An 18358-nucleotide genomic window follows, 5' to 3' on the forward strand; every position below is an offset into this window, starting at 1 on the left:
TCACTAGTTGAATTGCATAAAGGGAAAGAGAGTTTCTTCTGTTTTGCTAAGTGGCAGGGTTCACAAATCTTATTGCCAGTATTATATGTAATGAAAGGAAAATCTTTCTTCATTGAATGTAAAATAGAATTGTTGGGATGTTCCAATTTATTTTGCCATGATATAGATGTGTTGCAATGATATGTGGTAAAAAGGATGGAAATTCAGAGGCGATCTTTGTAAAAATTTATGTATATGTTAGGCGAACTATATGAAAACACACAAAAATTAGAAAAATAATATCTTTTTAATTTATTTTAAAAATTAAAATTGTTATATTTTATTACAAAAAATCCCTGATTTCATGGCCTCTGTAAAAATATCTTTAGTTTCATGATTTCATCCCGTTATGTTATCAAATGAGGACAACAATGGAGAATTTTTTTTTAACTAATGTTTGACCTTTCCAACCCACATGGAGTGATGGGAGACACATATTCTTGATAAGTACTATGTTTACCGCCGCAAGATTTCAGCACACTTATCTTCTATTCTCAAATTTTCTGGAACCAACACGTGTCATATATAATTCATTTAGGTTATGTTTGATTGAAAAAAAAAATAAAAAAAAAAGAAAGTAGAAAAAAATTAAAAGAAAGAAATTGAATAAATTATTTTTTTTAAATGTGTTTAAATGAAAAAAATAAAAAAATTATAAAAAAATAATTTTATTTTTATAGTATAAAATATATTAAAAAAAAGAGTAATATTAGAAATAAGCAAATATAATAAATTTTTTCTCTACTTTCTTTCTAATATTCGAAAAAAAATTGATAAATTCTATTATTTTTTATAATATTTAACTTTTTCTCTCCTCAACTAACTAATAAAAGATAATTTTTTTTAAAAATTTTTTTTCTCTCTTTTATTTCTTTCCTATTTTTTCTCAAACAAACATAGCCTTATTATTTAAAAGATATTTTGTATTATAATTATAAATATTATTATCTTTAACTGATTTTAATTAATAAAATCGTTACAAATTTGTTATTTGATTTGAAGCTAAAAAATTTAGATATGGGTCAAAATATAATATTTTTAAAAGTAATCTTTTTTTTTTAGATGTAGAGATTGTTTAACAAAACACAACATTAAAGAGTTCAATTTTTTATTTTTTTGAAAAAACAAAATTGGAGGATTTAATTTTAATTTTAAATTATTAAATTTTTTGAGGTAAAAATTTAGATGATCGAATTTTAGTATTTAAATTTTTTTTAATGAAACGTAAATCTAAAAGATCCAATTTTAATTTTAAAGATACTTTAATTTTCTAAAAACAAAAAAATTGAATGATCTAATTTTAATATTATAAAAAAAAGTAATATTTTAATACTAAAAGGAATCATCGATTTGTGGAATGGCCACATTAACGTGAATACGTGATACATTAAAGAAATAGGTAGGATGGTACTCCTATTTAGCAAGTAACAGATCAATTTCGAATGGATCTAATCAAAAGAAAGTGTCAAATGAAGACATGCAACATTACTGTAGGTAGGCAGAGAACAAAACATAACGTCCAAAAAAATTAGACAGAAACTATCTTAAAAAATACGGTTCTAATAAAATCCACATGAAAATTTATAAAAATATATGAGGAAATAAAAAAGAAAAATAATATCTTTACTGCTGTTATTTATTCTTGCCATGTTAATCTATCTCCACAAATATTTGTTTATTAAAACTCATTATGAATGATCTAATTATTTAATTAGTATTTTTAAGATGCTTGTTAATTAATAATTTTAAAGCACTCATTAACCTATGTTAGTTTTAATTAAGTTTTAACACTAGAAGGAGTCTCTGTAAGAGTGTGTTTAAAAACTTTTAATAAGTTAGAGTTAAATAAAATTCTTGAGAGAATTGAATTAAACTCAATTCTAGAATAAAAATTTTGATTAGGAACCAAAAGAATGAAATTGAAATAAATCATACAGAATATGTTTGAAATGATTATTTTGTCCTCTTATTATTATCATTAATTTTTTACTGAGGATAATTTTAGTAATATTATAACTCATAAGAATAAAATTAAAAATCAGACCATAGATTTGATTTAAACTGAAATATGAGAATTAAATTCTAATTAGAATTGAATTTTGCATGATTTTTTACTAACAAATTATGGAAAAGAATTTTAACTCTTGATAAAATTGAAGACATAAAATTTTCAAACACACTCTAAATCTCTGAATCCTCTCTCCCTTTTGAGTGATTTTTGAGTGTGAACTTATAAACAAAAAGGGAGTCTCCATAAATCTATATTTTTTTAAAATCGGATTAGATGGACTTTTTCTCAATCATAATTAAAAAATAAGATTTTTTATTTTTAAAATTTATTAATTTTACACAAGATATTTTTGAAAATAACAAAAAATATTTTTAAAAAATCTAGAAATAAAATTTTAGTTTAAGCTATTTTTTAAAATATAAAAAAATATTTTTTTATATACTTGTTAAATAATTATTTAAATATTCTTATAAAATTTCGTATCAAATATACTAGTGATTTGTAAAAATATATAAATTATTTGTCACTTGTAAAAAATTATATTTTTTTATTACAGTTTAAAATATTCTAACTATTTTTTTGTTAGTAAGAAATTTAAAGAATGTTTTTGTCAATAATTAATAATTATTATTTAAAAAGATGTTCACGGGTGTCACTCTGGCTGTTTGTGTTAGTAGGTCTTCAACCTCAAGTTGGGCCACACAATTTTTAAAACAATAAATAAATAAATAAAATAAAAGAAAGTGGCTTTAAGCCACCGAGAGAGGGAGAGAGAGAATGTCAAGCCTCATTCATTTTTGAATGAGAGAAAAGGAAGCAGAACTTCGGCGTGAGGGAGAAGAAGAAATTGGAGAAAAATGACAAGGTCATTTTTTATCTGATTAAATTGGTAAATTTGCTTTATTTTTTATGAAATTTTAGTATGTTATTTCTGATATAAAGATGAATATTAGGATATAACTTGCTAGTTGTATTGCCTTCTCTTTTGTCTGATCTGAGATACCCACTTTGTGAAGGATTTATGTTGATTACATCAGTTTTGATGATGTATTTTGTTGATTGTTGAGATGCCCTAGTGCTACTAGAAAGACTGATTGTGTACCTATTATTCTGATAGTAGAAAATTTTTTTGGACTAGGTCTCGTGGGTTTTTTGTTCCTCTTTTTTGGAAATTTTCCTACGTTAAAATTCTGGTGTCTGGTTATTTAATTTCTGCCATTATATTTACTGCTTGGAGTATCTTTGGTATTGCCTATTTAATCGCACAAGTTGTGAAAAAAATATTTTTGGTGCTTCAGCTGTTAAACAGGTTCTTGTTTGAACCTTTGTTGAGTTTTTCCAACAAAGTGGTATCTAGAGCTCTGGTTGTTTATCTCTGTGTTGATTAAATAGAAGAAAATACTCATGAACCAAATATGGTCAAATTGAATTCCCAAAATTACTTGATTTAGAAGACCTTCATGGAAGATATGTTGTATAGCAAGGACTTGTATGATCATATGGAGGGGGGTAAATACAAAAATACCAAATACGATGCTGAATGGAAGAAGCTGAATCGGAAGGCAGTTGCTTTGATTGGGCAATGGCTTGATCGTAGCGTGTATCCACATGTTGACACTGAAACGAATGCCAAGAAGATGTGGAAGAAATTGAAGGAGTTATATGAGAGAAAGAATGTGCAAAACAAAGCATTCTTGATTAGAAAACTTGGCAATATGAAGTATATTGAAGGTAAATCGATGTCGGGGCACTTGAACATTTTTTAGGAGACGGTAAACTAACTGACAAATAATGAAATTACTTTAAATGATGAGTTGCAAGCCTTGTTGTTGTTGTTGAGCTCTTTGCCTGATAGTTGGGAAGTTCTGGTTGTAACACTGACTAACTCAGCTCCAAAAGGAAAGTTGACATTAGCAATGGTTAAAGAGAGCATGTTGAATGAAGAAGTCAGAAGAAGAGAGCAAGATTTGATTAATGCTTCCTCCCAATCAGAAGCACTTGTTTCAGAGTCACGGGAGAGAAGTCAAAGTAGAAAATCTCACAGTTCTGACAAGTCAGAGAGTCGAAGCAAGTCAAGAGGAAAGTACAAGCCAAGAAAGGAGTTTATTTGTCACCATTGTGGCAAGCGGGGGCATATCAAGAGGTATTGTAGGTTCTTGAAAAGAGAACAATCAAGGAGAAGAAACGAAGAGAAAGGTAAACATAGTGATAAAGAAACTGGTGCTATTGTTTATGAAGATGTTCTTATCACATATGATGAAAATTATGTGAATCTTGTCTGTGATGATTCCACTTGGATTATGGACTCTGGTGCCTCATGTCATGTCACTCTGAGGCGTGAATTTTTCACTTCTTATATTGCTGAAAATTTTGCTAAAATCAAATTGGGAGATAAAGGAGTGTGTGATATCATTGGTATGGGTGATATGTGGCTTGAAACCAACATGGGATGCAAGTTGCAGTTGAAGAATGTTAGACATGCGCCAGATATGCAGTTCAATCTTATTTCAGTGAAGGCATTGGATCAAGAGGGATATTGCACTTCCTTTGGTAGTAGAAAATGCAAGATTACCAAATGGGCTCTCATTATTGCTAGAGAAGACAATAGTCTCACTACTCTCTACCGGTTACAAGCAAAGTTGTGCAAAGAAGAGGTGAATGTAGCTGATGATTCCTCTTCTGATTTGTGGCATATACGTCTTGATCACTTGAGCGAGAAAGGACTAAGCGTCTTAGCCAAGAAGCACTCACTTCTCGTGAAAGGTACAATTTTAAATACTTGTACTCATTGTTTTGTTGGAAAGCATGCTAGAGTATCATTTCATAATTCTGGACCTCATAAGAGATCACATGTTCTAGATTTAGTTCACACTGATATTTACACTATGGATGCTAAGACACTAGGTGGTGCATCATATTTTGTTACTTTTATTGATGATTATTCTCGAAAAGTGTGAGCTTTTGTTTTGAAATCTAAAGACCAGGTGCTCGGTATTTTCAAACACTTTCATGCAAGTGTTGAAAGAGAAATAGGAAGAAAATTGAAATGTGTTCAAGCAGATAATGGTGGTGAATACAGGGGTCTGTTTGAAGAGTATTGTAAAGGACATGGGATCAAGCTTGAGAAGACGGTTCCTAAGACTCCTCAACATAATGGAGTTGCAGAGAGAATGAATCGCACTATCAATGATAGAGTCAGATGTATGCTCTCTCATGCAAAGTTGCCTAAATCTTTTTGGGGTGAAGCAATAAGGACTGTAGTAGATCTGATCAATCTTTCTCCTTTAGTTCCACTAAATGGTGATGTTCCAGAGAAAGTTTGGAGAGGGAAAGATGTCTCCTATAGTCACTTGTGAGTGTTCGGCTGCAGAGCTTTTGTTCACATTCCAAGAGATGAAAGGTCTAAACTTGATGGAAAGTCAAAGCAGTGTATCTTCATGGGTTATGGTTACGAAGACTTTGGTTGCAGATTATGGGATCCGGTGAATAAGAAGATAATTAGAAGCCGAGATGTGATTTTTCTTGAAGACCAAACTATTGAAGATCTTGAGAAGACAGATAAGCCAATAACTGTTAGACGTTCTGCTAATGATGAACCTGGTCCTTCCACTAGACCTCCTGTTGATGAGGGAGATGTACAAGTTGATAATGATGGTGATGATTTGCATGATGAACTTACACCTCAACCTGAGGTTCCAGATGCAGAAGTTCCACCAGATGTTGAAGTTCTACCTGAACCACCAGTTGAGCCTGAATTTAGAAGATCTACTAGAGAGCATCATCCTTTTTAGAAATACTCTCCTCATGAGTATGTGATGAACACTGAGATTGGGGAGCCAGAGAGCTACTAGGAAGCTATGTCTGATGAGCATAAAGAAGATTGGTTGAAGGCCATGCAAGAAGAAATGAAATCATTGCATGAGAATCATACGTTTGAATTGGTGAAGTTGCCGAAGGGTAAGAGAGCATTCAAGAATAAATGGGTGTTCAAATTGAAAGCGGATGAAAATGTCTCACGGCCAAGGTACAAAATTCGATTGGTTGTGAAAGGCTTTGAGCAAAAGAAAGGTATTGATTTTGAGGAGATTTTATCTCCAATTGTGAAGATGTTCTCTATTCAAGTTGTGCTTGGATTGGCGGCTAGCTTGAATTTAGAGGTTGAGCAGCTTGATGTGAAGACTGCATTCCTTCACGGTGACATAGATAAGGAATTGAAATTTATATGGAGTAACCAGAGGGTTTTGAGGTTAAAAGAAATGAGCACCTTGTATGCAAGTTGAAGAAGAGCTTATATGGGTTGAAGCAAGCGCCAAGGCAGTGGTACACGAAGTTTGATTCCTTTATGGAAGGTCATGGGTATAGTAAGACTTCTTCTGATCATTGTGTGTATGTTAAGAAATTCTCTGATGGTGATTTTATAATTCTCTTGCTTTATGTTGATGATATGTTGATTGTTGGTCATGACACTAAGAATATTGAAAGTCTCAATAAAGACTTGAATAGATCCTTTGCTATGAAGGATTTGGGTCCTGCAAAGAAAATCCTTGGCATGAGTATCACTCGTGACAGGAAGAATGGAAAGTTGTGGTTGTCGCAGCAGAAGTACATTGAGAAGGTTTTAGAGAGGTTTAGCATGAGTAATTCCAAACCTGTTAGTACTCCACTTGCTAGTCATTTCAAGATGAGTTCGCAGCAATGTCCTACAAGTGAGAAAGAGAAAACAGAAATGAAGAAGATTCCATATGCATCTGCAGTTGGCAGTTTGATGTATGCTATGGTTTGCACCAGGCCGGATATTGCTCATGTCGTTGGAGTTGTTAGTCGGTTTCTCTCTAATCCTGGTAAGGAACACTGGCAACCAGTGAGGTGGATTCTCAGATACCTTAATGGTACTTCCAAAGTTTGTTCATGCTTTGGGAGTGGCCAACTTGTGTTGGATGGTTACACAGATGCGGATATGGCTGGGGATCTTGATTTAAGGAAGTCTACTTCTGGTTATATAATGAATTTTGCAGGGGGAGCTGTGTCGTGACAATCTCGACTTCAGAAATGTGTTGCTTTGTCTACTACAGAGGCAGAATACATTACTGTTGTTGAAGCTTCTAAGGAACTCTTGTGGATGAAGAAATTTTTACAAGAGTTAGACATTAATCAAGAGAATTTTGTGTTATTTTGTGACAGTCAGAGTGCTATCCATCTCAGCAAGAATCCGATGTTTCATTCCAGATCGAAGCACATAGAGGTGAGGTATCATTGGATACGTCAAGCGCTTGAGATGAATTCATATGCACTTGAGAAGATCCATACTGATGATAATGGTTTAGATACGATGACTAAAAGTTTACCTATAGTGAAGTTTGATTCCTGCAAACAGAAAGCGGGTTTGATGGACCAGCCTATCCCCACTTGAGTTGGTAAAGGGGAGATTTGTTGGTGGATCCCCAACCTCAAGTGGGGCCTACACAACTTTTAAAACAAAAAGTAAATAAATAAAATAGAAGAAAGTGGCTTTAAGCCACCGAGAGAGGGAGAGAGAGAGAATGTCAAGCCTCATTCATTTTTGAATGAGAGAAAAGGAAGTAGAGCTTCGGATTGAGGGAGAAGAAGAAATTGGGGGAAAAGGGCAAGGTTATTTTTGATCCAATTGAACCAGTAAACTTACTCCATTTCTTATGAAATTTTAGTATGTTATTCTTAGTGTAGAGATGAACATTAGGATATAACTTGCTAGTTGTATTGCCCTCTCTTTTGTCTGATTTGAGATACCCACTTTGTGGAGGGTATATGTTGATTCCATCAGTTTTGATGATATATTTTGTTGATTGTTGAGATGTCCTAGTGTTACTAGGAAGACTGATTGTGTACCCATTATTCTGATAGTGGAAGATTTTTCTGGACTAGATCCTGTGGATTTTTTGTCCCTCTTTTTTTGAGGATTTTCTCACGTTAAAATTCTGGTGTCTGATTATTTAATTTTTGTCATTATATTTGCTGTTTGGAATATCTTTGATATTTCCTATTTAATCACACAAGTTGTGGAAAAATTATTTTTGGTACTTCAACTGTTAAAAGGTTCTTGTTTAAACCTTTGTTGAGTTTTTCCAACAGTTTAGAATATGATATTTTAATTTCTACAATCATTGGGATTTATATTAAATAATACATGTGCTTATGATTTGGTGAATAAAAATAGTGTACACATCAATTTTGGAAGGTGAATTATAAAATACGGAGATAAAACTTATACGTAACAAGCCAAATTACGATTGAATTTTTTAATATTGGTTGATATTTGGTATAATGCGTCATTGTGATATAACTGTGTATTTTACGGATATATTAGAGACATAAAAACAAATATTATCGGTAATTTGTAAAAAATTAGAAGAAGACCAAAAAAAAAGAAAAATGGAGATAGTGATTACTGCAAAAACGGAAAATATTTTTTTTAAAAAAGTATAAAATAGAGGGACAAGTTGACATATGATGGAGACGATTTTATACATGGTAGGGCGATTTATAAAAAGAATAAAAATTTAAATGTAAGCGAATATAAATAACAAGTTAGACGGCACTTTTTATGTTTTTATATTAGATTGACAATAATATTTTTTTTTTATTATAGACTGTTGGGGTATTAATTTTAAATGTGTCACCGTTTAATTTTGAATACATAAATTGAATCTTCTGATTTGTATATCTTCTATAATTAAAAAAAAAAACAAGTATAATATTTAAGTATATCACTCATCAATAGGTAGTGAAGTCGTAGTTTTTACCTCGACTCGTTAAGTTAACTCAAAATCGTAATTCGTTGAATTATAAGACGGAATGTAAATATGACTCGTAAAATATAAAAATTTAGAAAAATTTAATAGCAAAAACTGATTTTACAGATAATAAAATAAATCTCAAATAAGCTAAATTACCCATAGAATTATAACTAATATATATATATATATATATATATATATATATATATATACCATAACAAGTCAAAAGTCACAATTCAACACAAATTCACGAATCAAAACACAAATTCACAACTCATAAGTTCATACGACATTAAAATAAATTCAAGTGGCAAATAAACCAACCAAACTACTAGAATGAACAACTAATTAACTAAAATCTAAACAAGTTATTTAATAATCATTCTATTCTTCATCAGTCATAAAATCTTCACGAGTTTTACAAACTTCTGCATTACCATCTTCATCATTATCAGGAGCAGAAGGAAGAGGTCCTTGGAGAAGTTCTTCAAACTCATCATCATCAAGATAAGGAATTACCAAAGGATCCTTAGAGGCACCAACAACTCTATTACCACTTGCTCCATCATTTAAATCAGGATCTGGAATTAGAGCATCTAAATCTTCTTCTTCTCCATCTTCGTCAGCAACAATCCACTCATCATCAGAGTCCAACTCATCAAGACTATAGTCATAATCAAGACTTTTTCTAGTTTGTTTTTTCTTTGCTAATCTTGAGTTTGTCATCACAAACACAACATCATTCATGGTTTTAGCTTTCAAACGGTTTCTCCTTTTTGTGTGAACCTTTTAAAAGTAGATAAAAAATATTAGTCAAACAATAAGATAGAATTGAAGAATTAACAACCAAATTTATAAAAGTAAAATGCAACTTATATTTAATTACTAACCATCTCAAAAGCGCTCCAATTACGTTCACATCCAGATGAACTACATGTCAAATTCAAGACACGAATTACAAATTGCTGAAGCTCTGGATGTTGATCTCCATAAGAATCCCACCATTGAGCTGGAGTTTTAGTATAAATTGCATTTTGAGCTACTTTACTACCAAAAAACTCTTTTCAAGTCTTAAAATCTTCAAGTTGAACATCCATCTTAGTGATTAAATCTGGATTTTTTGTCATCCTTTCCATACAAGCATAAAACTGCTTCTTAAGCTCATAAGCAATTTTAAAACCAAAGCTATAATGAATTTGAGGATTCAAATAATAGCCTGCAGCATGCAATGGCCTATGAAATTGGTTGCCCCATCTTGCATCAATAATATCCCAAATAGGTATATAACTAAAATATAAAAAAAATTAATAAATTAGTTACAAAATAAACAATTTTTTCAGAATTGAAGTTAAAAATAAACAATAAATTAGTTACAAAGTAAACATTATGAACAACTCTTATGCATTAATTAAAAAAAATAATTAGACATTTTACCTTGTCTCAACTCCTTAAAATGTATCTCGTATTTTTTCCTTTGCACTTGTCATTTCTTCAAAAATAAATCCCGTTGCTGTCTTTTCTTCTGAATCCACCATACGAAGCACATGAAGAAGAGGGTAGGCAGCCCTCAAGCAAATTACCACTTCTTTCCAAAATACCTTATCTAACACCACACTTGCAATTATCTTTTCCTCTTTTGTCTTTGCAAATTTACTAGAAGTCCATTGATCAGAAAGAAACATTTTTATTAAGGAACCTTTGTTGTCATTGAGATATCCCAAATTAAGGTAAGAAGTTGTAAAATGGATCATACCTGGCCTCACCAAATCTTTCCCCTTAGTGTGGATGTGTAGTATTGCAATAAGAGCAGTTCTAGCATATATGTAAGTAGTAATCTTTCTACCTTTATAAATTGTGTCCATGTGAAGTGTTACTTTTTTTTTTCCAAATCTTCTAACATTAAATCAATGCAATGTGCTGCACAAGGCGTCCAAAACAACTTTTTCTTCTTTTTCATTAGCATTTCTCCTGCAGCTTTGTAGTTAGCCGCATTGTCGGTGACAACTTGGATGACATTTTCTTCACCAACCTCTTCAACCACATCATCTATCATTTTAAAGATTTTATCAGCTGTCTTAGTAATATGAGAGGCATCAACAGACTTTAAAAAAATAGTCCCTTTAGGACTATTAACCAAAAAATTTAGGATGGTCCGTCTTCTCTTATCTGTCCAACCATCAGTCATTATTGTGCAACCAACCTACTTCCAATATGCTCTATGTTCCTCTAGTGATTGTTGAATAAGCTCCACGTGTTTCTTCAAAAGAGGCACCCTTAATTCATGGTAGGATGGTGGCTTGAATCCTTGTCCATATCTTATAGTTTTCTCAAACATTCTACTGTATTCCTCGCTCTTTGAAACATTAAAGGGGATGCCATTGTTGTAAAAAAAGCACTAATCTCTAAACATACTTTCTCTCTCAAATTCTTCTTAAATATATTGTTGATTGTTGTTTGAGTACTAATGTGTGTTTTCTTGAATATGTTGCCATCTAGTTCTTTTCTCTTTCTTTTTTCACCGGTAATGTCAACTTCTTTAGTAGATTCACCTGAGCTTGCCCCACCCATGCTTGTTTTCTTCATCAAATTCACTTGCAACCCACTCACAATATCCTACATTTGCTTCTTAACTTCATCACTAACAGCTGTACAAGCCCCAACATCTTTTTGAGTTTCTGCTAAGTGGTGTTTCAATCTATAAAATCCTCCTGAAAAAATTTTATGACAGTATTTACATTGTATCTTCTTTCCATCTTCTCCAACAGATATCCCGTGCTCCCATCCTACATCAGTTCTACTTCCAAGAGCATTCTTAGAAACTTTTCTTTTACTAGCGATTCCAGCTGCACTTCCTGACTGAGAAGCTGGAATGTTAGTCGAATTTTCACTTGCATTAACTTGAGTCAATGTCATTCATGTTCAGAAAAAATGAAAACAGTAAATATTCAACAAATCAATTCAATATCATAGCAAAAATTCAACAATTTAACAAAAATTATAGAATTGTGTTCAATTTCAAGTACAACCATCTAAGTTCAATAACAAAAGTTTAACAATCCAATTTAAACAAAAAATACTAGCATAACAAAAATTAAGAATTATATTTAATGCCACAACAACAATTCAGAGATATAGATAGTTATAAAATTATTGGGATAATATAGGTGATAAATAACGAAGAATTGAAGTAGTGCTTATTGCTGCACAATTATTAGTACTGTCATAGTTGCTTATGATAAAGAATTGAAGATAGAACACATTACAATTACATTACAACATGCACATGTTTCAGGGTCTCGACTTCTGTAGTATGTTTAGCATTGATAATTGTAGTCTTCTGACACACATAATTTAATATCTTTTATTTATACAAACATATATACACTAAAATAAGAGAGATAAGAAATTCAAAAGTACAAGATAGTAAACAAGATTAATTAATGGTTATAAGGTTTGCTTATTCTATATATCATATTTGTTATAAGTCAGATACACAAAATGAAAATGTGTGCCTTAGCTTATGAGACTACTTTACCTGACCAATGACTATTGATAATAGATAATCAAGTGATTATGGCATCAGGATCTCATCCAGCATGCTATATATACATAGCCCTTGGAAAAGTATTTAACTGGATAAAGAAAGATGTGAAAACTTTGTAGAGTTTATTTAGATCAGAGTCTCAAGAGACTTAGGTACATCATTGGGATTTTGCTTGTGTTTGTGTGATTCTGTTAAGGGTTTGTGATATGATTGCGAATGGAAGGTTGCATGCGATAAATGATGTATGTAACTAAGAGTATGAATAAATATTGCTAATTTGATAACAAGAGAGAAATTGAGATAGAGGATAGCTTCTTTTCCTGTAAATAGAGAAGTTCATGTTGTTTACACATTCTACTAGGAGTGTACATGGGTCGGGCCATACCGGGTTTGGCTTAATCCAGATTCGGTCCGAAATATAGACCGAGTTTAATTTTTGGACCCTAACCCGATTCTAGACCCGATGAAACCTACGCACCTTCGGGCCGGGTGAAAATCGGATAAAAACCGGGTGAAAACCGGGTCTTTAGTATGTAAAAATCACCTAATCTCCAACCTTTATTTCACAATTCACATAGTAAAATTCACTTAAAAAAATATAACAAGAACCAACCCTTCTCTAAAATTATAACGTAACCATAATCAATACTAATATTGTCTAACACCAAATATTTAAATCAATACAAATAACACAATATTATGCATTTGTCTAAAGTCTTATGCATTTTAAACATAAAACATTAACTTATAATCTTATAAATGACTAATAACACAAAATATTAAGGTTTACAATATTTAAATTCTATATAAGAATAGCCATCATCCATTACTAATAACACAAAATATTAATTGTGTATGATGATCGGGCCACCGGGCCGAGTTCGGGTGACCCGAGCTATGACCCGGACCCGACCCGAAATAATGACCGGGTCTATCTTTAAGACCCTTACCCGGCCCTAGACCCGATGAAATCACACTAAATTAGCCCCTAAAGTGTTCGGGGCCGGATTGGATCTTCGGGCCGGGCCGAGCCATGTACACCCCTACATTCTACCACAGCTTTTTCTGAATTTATAATAAAGTTACTCATGTCTCAAGGTAGTTAAACTCATATATATAGCAGAGGAACACTTAGCTTAATTATAGTGTCAAGAATCAAGATAATTATTGTTCATAATTTGAGAACTACTATCTCAAATTCTCAATACATTTTGTGTTAAATATTATTGGGCATAATAAATTAACTCAGATTAAACTCAATCTTTTAGTTCATGATGGTTACCATGAATTAGTTAACGCTCTTGAACAAATGTTTGACACTACCATACCCTGTAATCAACTCTATCCCTATAACATCATTTACCTTTTCTTTCCTAATTAAAATATGATTGAAGAGGATAAAGATTAAAGAGGTCTTAACTCTTAACTTACCTGATGAACTAGCAGCAAAGGGGAGGGAAAGAGCAGCGACCAGCGATCCAAATTCCAAAGCCAGAGACAAAGAGGCAGAGCCAGAATTTGCGATGTTCATGGCCTCACGCAGTCCAACCACTACCATTCCGAGTCGATAACACTAGCGACAAACCTCACAGCGAGTCGGCGATGCTCCAAATTGGGGTTTTCGGTTGCGCAAAATTCAAATTTCAGATGGAAAGAGAAATAGAGTCCGAGATTGAGACTTGAGAGAGGTGAAAATTTAAAATTTTGGCCATAGAGAATTGGAGATAAACTGTAAAAGTGAGGGAGATTAAGAGATTGGAGACTGTTACTCTGCTAGGGCTCCTCTTCCATGGTCTTCTATTTAGATTGGGCCAATGGGTTAGATTGGGCTGCAATCAGGGGCTCAGGGCCAAGAATAATAACTTCTTCAACCTGAAACGCAACCACGCGGCAGAAGCGACGATTTCGACGACTCTGCGATTTTCAACGGCGATTTCACACGGAACAGCCTGGTTCTGGACGAGAAGCAAAAGCGCAACGGGAAGATGGAGTAGAAGCATATAATCGTGCGTTTCCACGAGTTTACACACGATTCTGACTACCTCACTTTCATAAAAAAAAAAATTAGTCTACAAATTTATGTTAATTTTGTAGATTCTCCCTCTGCTTTCTTTTTTATTCTCGTTTTTATGGTATTCTTTTTTTTTTTAAAGTTAATAAAAAAAATAATCTCTCTTTTTTATTTTCCTTTTTATGGTGTTTTTATATTTAAAAAAAATTAATAAAAAAAAGAATGAATGGTAAAATTATCTTAAACTAACTTAAAAAGAATAGGAGGAAGAATTGCAGAATAAACATAAATTTACATCTCCTAACTCGTTAATTATAATTCAGTCGCATTTAAAATTTTTATTTTCCCTTACAAATCATTCCCACCATGCATGAAATTGCTCCCATCATACGTCAACTCGCTTTAGGGGTAGTAATGGGTAGGATAAGATAGAGTTTAAACCCAATCCTAATCTTACGCGAGTTGAATTTGTTACTAAAATCCATCCTTACCCTACTCGCGTGTTAAGAACAATTCAACGCTAACCCTACCTGTGGTCAATCCGTAGTTCCGTACGTATCCAATCTTACTCGTGGATTTTCACAAATATGCAATATTATTATATAACTTAATAAATATGCAAATTTAAAATTTAATACAAACAACACAATCATTTCACAAACAACAAAATCATCGCATAAATTAAATAACATAACTATCACATAATTAAGTCTATATAAAAATCGAGACTTGCTACACATACAAGTCTTTTTGACTTACAAGTTTTACAAGTTGCTATTCATTAGGGTCTTTTAATGCGTTATTCAGTTTCCAAAGCACTACACTCACCGTGGATTATGAACGACTCCTCTTCCTCTTCCTCTTCCTCTTCCTCCTCTTCTTCTTCTTCTTCTTCTTCCTCTTCCTCTTCCTCCATGTATTTCTTCGTTATTCTCTTTGTCTTTTCATTAATTGCTTTACTTGCGTTTATTACTGGTATTCTTGCTTCCTTTTTTTTCGATTTTTATGGTTTCTGAAATCAAGCTTTGAAATCGTTTTGAAGATAATGGAACTTCAGAAATACACCCAAACGATTACAGAAATACACCCAAACGATTATAGAAATACACCCAAACGATATTTCTTCGTTATTCTCTTTGCCTTTTCATTAGTTGTTTTACTTGTGTTTATTACTGGTATTCTTGCTTCTTTTTTTTCGATTTTCATGTTTTCTGAAATCAAGCTTTGAAATCGTTTTGAAAATAATGGAACTTCAGAAATACACCCAAACGATTACAGAAATACACCCAAACGGTTACAGGAATTCACCCAAACGATATTTCTTTGTTATTCTCTTTGCCTTTTCATTAGTTGTTTTACTTGCGTTTATTACTGGTATTCTTGCTTCTTTTTTTTCGATTTTCATGGTTTCTAAAATTAAGTTTTGAAATCGTTTTGAAAATAATGGAACTTCAGAAATACACCCAAACGATTACAGAAATATACCCAAATGATTACAGAAATACACCCAAAGGACACCTTATGCATAATTCAGAACTCTTTCTCTTTCTCCTCCTCATCTTCTGCTGCTTCTTCTTCTTCAAAAACGATTTCAGAGCTTGATATCAAAAAATAATGGAAATCAAGAATAACAAAAAAAGAAAACAAAGAGAAAAGCACGTAAATGAAGAAGGAGAAAGAGAAGGCAAAAAACAAAAAAAAAGAAGAAGAAGAAGAGGAGGAGGAGGAAGAAGAATGTGCAGCAAGAAGAAGAAGAAGACGGTGCAGTGAAATTGTGCAGTAACGATTGAAGAAGGAGAAAGAGAAAGCAAGAAACGAAAGAAAAGAAGAAGAAGAGGAAGAGGAAGAAGAACGTACAGTAACGTTCAAGCGCGTTAATATAATAACTTGTAAAGACTTGTATAAAAAAATGCTTGTATGTGGAAAATTTCTCATAAAAATCTTTACTTAAATTAATAACACAAATATAAATAAAATGTAATGTAATATAATATTATATTTATATACCACTAAAATAAAATTAGTTTTTATATAAATAAAAATACTACATTATCAATTGATGATTACGACTCAATAATAAATTTCTTTTAAAATAGTTGAGTTCTGAAAATAGAATTTGAATTTTAAATTCGAAACCAAAAGAATATAATTATACATTTAATGTATTTAAAAAATTAGATAAAAATATTAAGATTAAATAGTTATCATAACGTGTGCGCGAGAGAGATAAGGTTTGATATAAAAATTTTGATGGTGGGAATTTGATAATATCTTATCTTATTATCAACAATAAAAGAAAGAAAGAGTGGGTCCTTTCTTGTTTGCAAATTGGGAGTTGCTATGGTGCTGAAGGACAAATTCTTCAGCAGGTGCTGATGCTGCGTGTCCCAAGATGGTGGGAATACGCGTCTACCTAAGAAAATACAGAAGCAATATGAAGTGACGCAGATGTGATGGGACGAGTAGGTACTATATCAGTAACGTACGTACGCTAAGTACACAACCTTTACTTCTTATAACTTATTTAACCATTTAGCACTCTAGTAATATAATTAAAGATATTGAGAAATTAACTCTACAAATAAATACATTTTATTCTCCAAATAAAATAAAAAAATATATCACACATCTAAAATAGGTTCTTTATAATTACCCGGTATTGATACAAAAAAAATGACCGTAAAACTAAAAAATATAGTGCTTAATTTTTTTATTGACACATATAAAATAAAATATTGACTAAAGGTATTTCACATATTATATGTTATTTGATATTTTTAACGGTTGTTTTATTCTTATGTATTACCAACATAAAGTACTTCAATATTAAACTTGGTTAGAAAATTTATTTGATTTAGTACTTGCACAGTAGCATGGCTCCATCGTTATTATTCATTATTAAGGTCAAACCTATATCATTTACTATTTAGCTATTGTTCAGTATCACTTTAGACAATTTCTAGTAGAAAATTCATCTCAATTTCTATTTATAACTCACTTGTATTAAAAAGTAATTTTAGATTAATTTTTGTATTATAAACAATAAATAAAAACATAACGTGTCTCTTTCTTTTTCATCAAGAGAAACTAATTTTAGCCCTTATTATGGTTCCACTTAATTAATTAAAATAATTAAAAGGAATATAATTGTATTAGTCCGGTTGTATTTATTTGATGTCTATTTTCAGCAGTTTTTACTACTGTATACAGTAATAATCCGACAGAATTAAGAAAAATTTAGCTCATATCGTGAATATATATTCTTTTTCACTAACATTTTAAACATAGTCAAATAGAAATTTTACTCAACAATTGATAATCTAGTTATTACTTAATAAGAATATAACATTTTAGTATTTTTTCATAAAAACACAGTTTTAATTTTATTTTTAAATTAAAATAAATATTTTTTTATTAACTAACTCATTAGTTTATATTCATTATATTATTATATACTACTTAATATGTATTTATCGAAAAATAATATTAATAAATATTATATAATCTTAAAAAAAATTATATTGTTATTTACTAAAATATTTAATTTTTTTATTGATACATATTTAATTATATTTATAATAATAATCATGACTAATAAAAAATATACTTAATTTAAATATAAGTGAGTCTAAAATTAAAATAATTAATAACAGAAATTATTATACATATTGATACAACATTTTTTTTATTTTCTTTATTTATTTATTTCACAACAATATATATAATTTAGTATAATTACATATATCAAGCAAATCTCAAATGATTAATTTAACGCACGAAAATGACAACTGCTATAATATCATTAAAAAAATTATTCATAATTTTATTCTCCACGTTTTTAAATTATTAAGATATTAAATAATTATTTTAATATTATTGTTTATTAAAGTCCAAAAATAATATATTATATTTTTTTTGTATAATATTAAAATCAACTATTTTAATCATTCATTTTTTAAATCCCATTTCATTATTTGAGT

The sequence above is a fragment of the Arachis hypogaea genome, chromosome 13 (assembly GCF_003086295.3).
Source record: "Arachis hypogaea cultivar Tifrunner chromosome 13, arahy.Tifrunner.gnm2.J5K5, whole genome shotgun sequence".
NCBI lineage: Eukaryota > Viridiplantae > Streptophyta > Magnoliopsida > Fabales > Fabaceae > Arachis > Arachis hypogaea.